Here is a 10308-nt window from a genome sequence, read left to right as displayed (position 1 = left end):
CAACAGGCTCAAGGGGGTTTCCAGGATGTGTTTCCTGCCCCCTCACCATTTTCTGCACCCTCCACAAGTTGGAGTGAAACCTTCTGAAGTGGTCAGCCTACTCTAGTCATGTAGGTTCTCCACACATTTCAGAACCCTGGAAACAGGAATGAACAAGAGAATCAACAAGGGTTAAAAGCCATCATCATCATCATCATCATCATCATTATTATTATTATTATTATTATTATTATTATTATTATTATTATCAGCCTGCCCATCTGGCATCAAACATTAAAAACCTCCATAAACAGGGCTGCCTTCAATGTCTTCTAAAAGTCAGATAGTCATTTATTTCTTTGACATCTGATGGGAGGGCATTCCACAGGGCAGGGGCCACTACCGAGAAGGCCCTCTGCCTGGTTCCCTGTAGCTTCACTTCTCACAGTGAGGGAACAGCCAGAAGGCTCTCAGAGCTGGACCTCAGTGTCCAAACTGAACGATGGGGGTTGAGAAGCTCCTTCAGGTATACTGGGCCAAGGCTGTTTAGGGCTTTAAAGGTCACCACCAACACTTTGCATTGTGCTTGGAAACGTACTGAGAACCAATGTAGGTCTTTCAGGACCGGTGTTATATGGTTTCAGCGGCCGCTCTCAGTCACCAGTCTAGCTGCCGCATTATCCAACGCAGGATAAGTTTCTTGTTTTGAGGTAATCACCCGAGGGATGGACCATTAGGACTGCAATGGGTCAAAGGAACTCACCATAGAAAGCAGAGAGGTGAGGCCCCTTTTGCTCGACAGATAAAGCCAAGAGCTCAGAGAAGAGGGGGAAGGAGCAATGTGGGCCAGAAACTTAGAGAGCAGGGGTTATGTGACAAGAGCAGGAGGCAGAGAAATGATAGAGACCTGTTGGAACCCAAGACTGCTCCTATGGTAGGAGCAAGACTCTCTCGGGATGTGAGCGTAGCTCAGGTTGTATATGTGTGTAAATAAACCATATATCTGAAAGATGCCACAGTCTCATTTTTGCAAAAAGGAAGCACAGACTTGAGTAATTGTTGCCTGAAAGAGATTAGAGATTGGGGTGGCTTGTAACAATGTTGTTGTTTAGTCGTTTAGTCGTTTCCGACTCTTCGTGACCCCATGGACCAGAGCACACCAGGCACTCCTGTCTTCCACTGCCTCCCACAGTTTGGTCAAACTCATGCTGGTAGCTTCAAGAACACTGTCCAACCATCTCGTCCTCTGTCATCCCCTCCTCCTTGTGCCCTCAATCTTTCCCAACATCAGGGTCTTCTCATGAGGTGGCCAAAGTACTGGAGCCTCAGCTTCACGATCTGTCCTTCCAGTGAGCACTCAGGGGGGATGGAAATTAGCCCTGAGTGCTCACTGGAAGGACAGATCCTGAAGCTGAGGCTCCAATACTTGTAACAATATGTTACCCAAATTATAAATGCTTGGTGGACAGTCTTGCTAATATGTTAAAAAAATATGTTAAAAAATATATGCTAATATGTTAAAAAAGAGAAATAATCCTTAATGTGTGGTTTTTGGTGTGTGTGTGTGTGTGTGTGTGTGTGTGTGTGTGTGTGTGTGTGTGTGTTTAGTACCCCTTACAATCATCTTGATTAATTCATCCCTATTCCTTAAGTAATGGCACTTTATAGGAGAGCAAAGACTCTTGTTGTCACTATTTGCTAGTAACGAACAGGCTGATCAACATGCTAATTACAGGGGTTCTTTTTTAACAGTCTTTTTTATTATTCTCAAATGAATAATGTGCAGCAGCTGTGACATTGAACAAGGGTGCTATAATTGCAATAACCAAAGCAAGAGAGAAATTGTTTAACAGTCTCATAAAACGCGTAGCCTCCTTCCAGGACAGATTTTTCTTGCCCTGCCTGTGATTTAGGAGCCGTCCGCCGGCGTTCGGATTCTTATTCATGCTATTGGACTGAGCAGGTTGCATCGACACAGGTTTGGAACTCGGTGGTGCCATATTCAGCGGTTAGGGCTTCCTAGCACCATCTGCCCAACATTACAGAAGCGTCCCCAGAATTGGTCCTGTCATCCTCATTCCTGTACCTGCCTGATTTGTCAAAAAATAGCATTGGCTTTTGTGTTCCTTCAGCTGATGTTTTCCATCTGAGTCACAGTAAGGCATAGGGGTGTGTGGTTGCTTTGAAATGATCACAAAAACAGGAATCTCGCTTTCAAATTCAATATATGGCAGAAGTCTACTTTCCAAGAGACAAAAGTGATATCTAAAGGGGAAAAGATTGCTTGAGAGAAAAGGGGAGTACATCTGGAGTACTGTGTCCAGTTCTGGGCACCACAATTCAAGAAGGACACTGACAAACTGGAACGTGTCCAGAGGAGGGCAACCAAAATGGTCAAAGGCCTGGAAACGATGCCTTATGAGGAACGGCTAAGGGAGCTGGGCATGTTTAGCCTGGAGAAGAGGAGGTTAAGGGGTGATATGATAGCCATGTTCAAATATATAAAAGGATGTCACATAGAGGAGGGAGAAAGGTTGTTTTCTGCTGCTCCAGAGAAGCGGACACGGAGCAAGGGAGCCAAACTACAAGAAAGAAGATTCCACCTAAACATTAGGAAGAACTTCCTGACAGTAAGAGCTGTTCGACAGTGGAATTTGCTGCCAAGGAGTGTGGTGGAGTCTCCTTCTTTGGAGGTCTTTAAGTAGAGGCTTGACAACCATATGTCAGGAGTGCTCTGATGGTGTTTCCTGCTTGGCAGGGGGTTGGACTCGATGGCCCTTGTGGTCTCTTCCAACTCTATGATTCTATGATTCTATGATTCTATGATTCTATGATTCTATGATTCTATGTTGTTGTTTTGCTCATTGCAATGCATTCGTCCACCCGACTGCCCCAGACAAAAACACAGTGTTTTATTTGATTTTTGCTCAAAAATCCAGTTTAATAATGGGATATTTTGACACTTCTCATATACTAGGCTCTCTTTTTTATAATAATATTTTATTCTTTTTCCAATGTGGAAAGTTGCATATGTTACTCAACATTTACATTCCAGTTCACCAGAACTAGTGACTTTCCACTCACTCAACAAAGATGTTTCAAACTCAAATTGCATATATTTGCATTTTAAGGTTCTTTCTTATCTGCTTTCAGCCTCTCTAACATGTTTCTTAATATATTCTGCTATTTTCTTACACTTCAAACCCCAAAACGTTAAAATGCTATCACCGCATTCAACCTTCTCCTAGGCCAAGCATTCAGAGAAGGAGAAGGAAATGACGACTATAGTAGGGTTACCAGAAGTCCCCGGATTTGCAAATCTGTCCACAGACAAATTCTGTCCCCGGAATGTCCCCAGATTTGCAAATCTGTCCCCAGGAAATGTGGCAGCGGCAGCCTTAGCAGCCCAGAGCCAGCCTGGTAGTGCCGTTGGCTCTGGCTAGCTTGAGGAGCAGCTCGCTGCCGTGGCAATCGCCATTTTTCCTCACGGGAAGTCACAACACATCATATGGGGACTTCCGGTGAGGCAAAATGGCGGGCACCACAGCAGCGAGCAGCTCCTGAAGCCAGCCAGAGCCAACTGCGCTACCAGGCTTGTCTGGGCTGCTGGCTGCTGCCGCCACTGCCGAAAGTGAACCGGGGACGTCCAGCAGTAAAGATCTCCTGCCCCCTTTCCCCTTTGTTTTGACTGATCGGGGGAGGCTCAGGAGTTGTGGGCGGCCAGCTATTGCCCAGTTTTTAAAAAACTCTGCGCATTTATGTTTCTCAGGGTGCTCCTTTATACAATATGCATGTATGCTTGGGCCCAGGGTCTTTTGCCTCACCATCCCCACTACTGACTCCCTGTTGCTACTCAGCTTCAAAAAAATAAATAAATAAAATTGTGCACAGATTCATTGAAACAAATCTGGTAACCATATACTATAGAATACAGTGGTATCTCGGGTTAAGTGCTTAATTCGTTCCGGAGGTCCATTCTTAACCTGAAACTGTACTTAACCTGAAGCACCACTTTAGCTAATGGGGCCTGGTGCTGCTGCTGCTGCTGCCACACCGCCGGAGCACAATTTCTGTTCTCATCCTGAAGCAAAGTTCTTAACCCGAGGTACTATTTCTGGGTTAGCAGAGTTTGTAACCTGAAGCATATGTAACCCGAGGTACCACTGTACTAAGGAACTTCACCAGGGTCCCTCATTGCTCCTAACTTGCACAAACCCCCACACACAAACCCAAACACACTCACAGTAGGTAAAATGGGGAATGCCTTTGTGGAATTGCCTTCCCAAGAGAACTCTGCTTCATACTTTTCTTATTAAAATTTAGGTGCCAGGCAATAATAATAATAATAATAATAATAATAATAATAATAATAATAATAATAATAATAATAATATATTTGTACCCCGCCCATCTGGCTGGGTTTCCCCAGCCACCATGGGCAGCTTCCAACAAAGATTAAAAATACATTAAAATGTCACACATTAAAAAACTTCCCTGAACAGGGCTGCCTTCAGATGTCTTCTAAATGTTAGGTAGTTGTTTATCTCTTTGACAGCTTTCTGAGCTATTAGTGTGTAGCTAGTTTGCTTTCCTCTGTTAAAAACTTTTGTACAGCATGTTTTATTTGTGGTTCGATCTGATGCGTCCACAATTTCTTTGCGTCTGCAGCTGTTTTTATTTGCTGTTCTATTTTAAAGTGGTTTCCATCTCTTTTTTAATGTTCAGAAACATAGGACGCTGTCTTGTCCTGAGTCGGACTATTGATCCTTTTGGCTGAGTGGCCAATTGATCTAGCTAGCTCGGTGGTGTCTGCACTAAGTGGAAGCGTCTCTGTACGATTTCAGACAGGATACGGTCCTAGCCCTCAATCTCATGGATTGAAGCTGAATGCAAGACAAATGCTCTACCAATGAACTGTATCGCTTCCCTATTTATTGTGAGCTCCTGGGTTTTCTTCTTCTTCTTTATACAGTGGTACCTCAGGTTACATACGCTTCAGGTTACATATGCTTCAGGTTACAGACTTTCCTAACCCAGAAATATTACCTCGGGTTAAGAACTTTGCTTCAGGATGAGAACAGAAATCGTGCTCCGGCGGCGCAGCGGCAGCAAGAGGCCCCATTAGCTAAAGTGGTGCTTCAGTTTCAGGTTAAGAACGGACCTCTGGAACGAATTAAGTACTTAACCGGAGGTCCCACTGTAAGTAGGATTTTTTACAAGAACAATAAATCAGTTTTCATATATAGAGTCATCATCATCATCATCATCATCATCATCATATAATATTTATACCCCGCCCATCTGGCTGGGTTTCCCCAGCCACTCCGGGCGGCTCCCAACAGAATATTAAAAACACAATAAAACATCAAACATTAAAAACTTCCCTAAATAAGGGTTGCCTTCAGGTGTCTTCTAAAAGTCAGATAGTTGTTTGTTTCCTTGACATCTGATGGGAGGGCATTCCACAGGGCGGGCGCTACTACCGAGAAGGCCCTCTGCCTGGTTTCCTGCCAAAAGGCCCTCGGAGCTGGACCTCAGTGTTCGGGCTGAATGATGGGGGTGGAGCATAAATGGGTCTACTCTGAGTAGGACTTTGTTGAATTCCACCCACATTAATCTATATGCATGCCTCATGCCTTTTCCCTACATAAATGCAGGGCTTTTATTTTTCAACCAGAGCTTACAGGAGCTCAGCTCCAGCACCTCTCAGGTGGGCACCATTGCCATTCTAAGAGTTGTAGCTCAACAACATCTGGAGGGCTGAAGTTTCCCTACAGCTGTGTAAAGGTTAACCCTATTCAAGCTTTCATTGATGGTCTCCATGGAGAACAAGGTCAATCACCCTTCACCATTCCTGCTTTGGGTGGGGAGGTCTGAAGGGAAATTGGAAACTGGGACCCAGTTACAGTCCACTCCACAACCAGGATATATGATCACAAAGAAGACTTAAAACCCCCACCTCCATCATTCTGCCCAGACACTGAGGTCCAGCACCGAGGGCCTTCTAGCGGTTCCCTCGCTGCAAGAAACCAAGTTACAGGGAACCAGGCAGAGGGCCTTCTCAGTAGTGGCACCCGTCCTGTGGAACACCCTCCCACCAGATGTCAAAGAGAAAAACAACTACCAAACTTTTAGAAGACATCTGAAGGCTGCCTTGTTTAGGGAAGTGTTTAAAGTTTAATAGGTTATTGTATTTTAGTGTTCTGTTGGAAGCTGCCCAGAGTGGCTGGGGAAACCCAGCCAGATGGGTGGGGTATAAATATTATTATTATTATTATTATTATTATTATTATTATTATTATTATTATTATTCCCACAAGGTGGGATTCAAGGGATCGGGGGATATGTCACAAGGACACAAATATTGCATAGTGTTTGTGTGTATTCTAAAAATGGCAGCTGATATAATCTCTCTCTACAAACAGCTTGCTAATATGGTAGCCAAGTCTTTGAAATTTTGACACCTACCCTTTGGAATTTCACCCCAACTCCTATTATATATAAGACGGGCACCCTCTCTGTTGTCTTTCCAGCACCTACTGAAGGCCTTCCACTTCCAACAAGCCTTTTAAGTACAGCTCTTTCCCAGTCTGCACTTGTATTGGACGTGTTTTTAGATGTTTTCCTTCTTTTATCATTCTTGTGCCTGCCAACCTGGGCTCCTCTGGGAGGAAGGGGGCAGAATATAAATGTAAGAACGGAAGAAAGAACTGTGGTTAACAGCACAAGTCTCTTCAAAAGTAAGTTACATTGATTTCAGTGGGGCTTGCTCACAAGTAAGTGGGTACACGATTGCAGCTTAAATTTCCCCCTTCTAAAATTAAGAAAGCATCTTTCATCTTAGCACTGTAGCAGATCTGAAATGCTTTTATAGATGAGAATACCTGGAACATTTAATGGCAGAAATACTATTTCGCTGGCAGTCGCAGATCCATACTTGTGATGGAAAGGTTTTCACTCCTTTGTGATAACTTGCTGTCCAAAGCCATAAGAACATTATTTAGGCACATTAAATCTAAAACCTTCACACACTTGCCTCTAATGTTTCTTAGGAATGACAATGTGAACATTTTCAAGGGCACAGACCACAGGGATTATTTATATACGGTGTGGGCCAAGTTAAGGTAAGCATTGACATAATATTTATAATCTCAAAGGTTACTAAATCAGAAATACTGAAGAATTCCATTAGCAAGGCAAGCTGCATCAATGGGAGCTTGTGATTTATTCAAGTTATAAATTGCTCTAGAAATGGTTATGGTCTCCTTCAGGCTGTCCAAATACACCTGAAGATTCATTAGTTTGGCAGGGTAATTTTAGCTTATTGGGATGATTATAAAAGGAGGTAGTACTGAACTAGGTAAGGACTCAGGAAGCTTTTTCACCTTGAGGACCACATTTCTCCTGGGCAAGCTTCAAGGAACCGCATGTTAACAATATGTGGAGCATTATCGTATGTGGTGGTCATGTGGGATGGTAAAAGCTTTCTGGGAAATGATATATAATGAAAAAAAATGTTTGAAATTGTTATGTACTGAAGTTCTCACCCTGGGCCAGCAGGGGGATACTGTAGAGAGTTTTCACTCAGGTCCACATATGCAAATAAGGAATTGAAAGTGACGTTCAGTGATTGGATAGTTACAGAAAGTTGTTACTGTTGCATTGTATATATATATATAATAAGCAGGCTGGCTGAACCCTTCAGTTCGGTTCTGTTCTGGCCTGTGAATAAACAAAAGCTGTTTGAAGAATAGTTGTGTCACCTGATATGTTCACCCACAACTTAACAAAAATAACTTTCGTTAAAAAAGCAGGGGCTTTTTTGTTAAGCGTTATAGACACGAAACTACCAAAAGAAAAGAAAATGCTGTTTATGTAAGGTAAAGGTAAAGGACCCCTGGATGGTTAAGTCCAGTCAAAGGTGACTATGGGGTTGCGACGCTCATCTCGCTTTCAGGTCGAGGGAACCGGCATTTGTCCACAGACAGTTGTCCAGCATGACTAAACCGCTACTGGCGCACAGAGAAAGCATGCTTTTGAACTGCTAGGTTGGCAGGAGCTGGGACAGAGCAACGGGAGCTCACCCCATAGTGGGGATTTGAACCGCCGACCTTCCAATCAGCAAGCCCAAGTGGCTCAGTGGTTTAGACCACAGTGCCACCCGTGTCCCTGCTGTTTATGTATGCAAAGTCAGCAGCAAGGATGCTTCTTGCCCGGAGATGGAAAGAAGAAGTACCGACCAGAGAAGAGTGGCAGACCAAGCTGATGGAATATGCAGAAATGGCAAGACTGACGGGAAAGATCAGAAATCAGGAAGACCAAGTATTTTAAAAGACTGGAATAACCTAACGTATTTGCGAGATGACTGTAAACAGTTGAAATCATTGGCAGGAATACAATGACACTTGTAATGTAACTTGGATTTTGGATACTATGATTATATAAAGGTAAAGGTAAAGGGACCCCTGACCATTAGGTCCAGTCATGACCGATTCTGGGGTTGCGGCGCTCATCTTGCTTTATTGGCTGAGGGAGTCGGCGTACAGTTTCCAGGTCATGTGGCCAGCATGACTAAGCCGCTTCTGGCAAACCAGAGCAGCACACGGAAACACCATTTACCTTCCCGCCGGAGTGGTACCTATTTATCTACTTGCACTTTCCTTTTTTAATATGTGAAAATGTTACGTTTTATGTAAAACTAATACAAATTTATATACGTTTTAAAAGTAATAATGGGTAGAGCGAAGTGGGTGAGGCCAGAGGCAGAAGTGGGTGGACCAATGAATGTGACTCTTACTTTTCTGCAGTAGGCTAGATTCCAGCGTCACAAAAGCTAGAGGTTTCAACACACACACTAACAATTCTCTCTCATCTTCCAGGCAGGCAAGAAAGAGTTCAGTGACACATTCCTGCCAGGCAGTGATAGATGTACTAGGAAACTAATGTATCTTAAATTTAAGGGCCCCTCTGAGATTTGGGACCCCAGAATTGACTTTAGTTAACATTGCTTTTTTAAAAAAATGGGCTGAGTAGACCCAGTTTGAATCACATGACTCAAATTGATTAATTTTTTGTCGCATATTTTCCAACAATCCCAAAGAGTCAGTAGCACAGATGTTGTAAAGGAAGAAGATAACAGTGGTCACCTAGACCTCACTGCTGGTTGCGAAGGGGCCCCCATAACAGTTCAAGCCCTCAAAATGTAGGTCCACCACTGCAGCGAGGTAAAACCTTTGGGGGACAACATGGAACAAGACTAGTGATGGTCCTAGTCTTTGAACTTTCTGTTAAAGTCTACCATACCCAAGTGTTGGCAATTACCATAAATTGCTAGATACCTAAATGATCACTATCCTACCCCTTCTCTGTGTCCTGCTTAGTGTGAAGACTTAGTGAATGATGGCAAGAAATAGGTCCTACACCAATATTGTGAAGTACTTTGGCTGAAGCACAAACAGTCTTCTCTTTGACTATCTCCAGCCTATTGATAAAGACATTTTTATTCCAGCACCTTTGGCCTGCTAAGCATCTGCTGTTTTCAATAAGGATTATGTTTTAATCTCTGAGATCTGCATTCATTGTATTTTTAATATTCTGTTTTTAACGATTCAGTCCTATGCATGTCCATTCTGAAATAAGCCCCACTGAGTTCAATGAGTTCTGCACCCTGGCGTGTATAGGATTACACCGCATAAATGTGCTTTTATTTTAATGTATTTAATGGTTAACCTGCAATCCGGATTGGAAATGTGTACCAGGAGTGGTGGGTGCCACTGTGGGTTAAACCACAGAGCCTAGGACTTGCTGATCAGAAGGTTGGCGGTTCAAATCCCCGCAACGGGGTGAACTTGCATTGCTCAGTCCCTGCTCCTGCCAACATAGCAGTTTGAAACCATGTCAAAGTGCAAGTAGATAAATAGGTACCACTCCAGCGGGAAGGTAAAGGGCATTTCCATGTGCTGCTTTGGTTCTCCAGAAGCGGCTTAGTCATGCTGGCCACTTGACCCAGAAGCTGTACGCCGGCTCCCTCGGCCAATAAGGTGAGATGAGTGCCACAACCCCAGAGTTGGCCACGACTGGACCTAATGGTCAGGGGTCCCTTTACCTTTACCTTTACCAGGAGTGCAGAAAGGGGGGAGCCTATTTCTCTTTTCCCCTACTGACTGTTTTTCTTTGCCCACGCAGGCACATTATGTGACCCATGAGAGCAGCAAAATAACCAGACTATACAACAGTGATGGGATAAAATCACACCAATTCTTTATAGGGAACAGCTTCCCTGTTTAGGGAAGCTTTTAATGTTTAATAGATTATTGTATTTTAGTGTTT

At 43.6% G+C, this 10308-nt stretch overlaps 1 long non-coding RNA gene across 1 annotated transcript; it reads left to right on the top strand.

Moving 5' to 3' along the window:
* The first annotated feature begins 6457 nt into the window (after positions 1-6457).
* Positions 6458-9550, top strand: LOC308596661. Its single transcript, XR_014012617.1, has 3 exons — positions 6458-6719; positions 7032-7103; positions 9360-9550. It is a non-coding gene; the product is annotated as an uncharacterized lncRNA (long non-coding RNA).
* The last annotated feature ends 758 nt before the right edge of the window (positions 9551-10308 follow it).

This window comes from Podarcis bocagei (genome assembly GCF_964188305.1).
Source record: "Podarcis bocagei genome assembly, chromosome: 10".
In the NCBI taxonomy this organism is placed as follows: Eukaryota; Metazoa; Chordata; class Lepidosauria; order Squamata; family Lacertidae; genus Podarcis; species Podarcis bocagei.
This window is presented reverse-complemented; position numbering and strand designations above follow the sequence as displayed.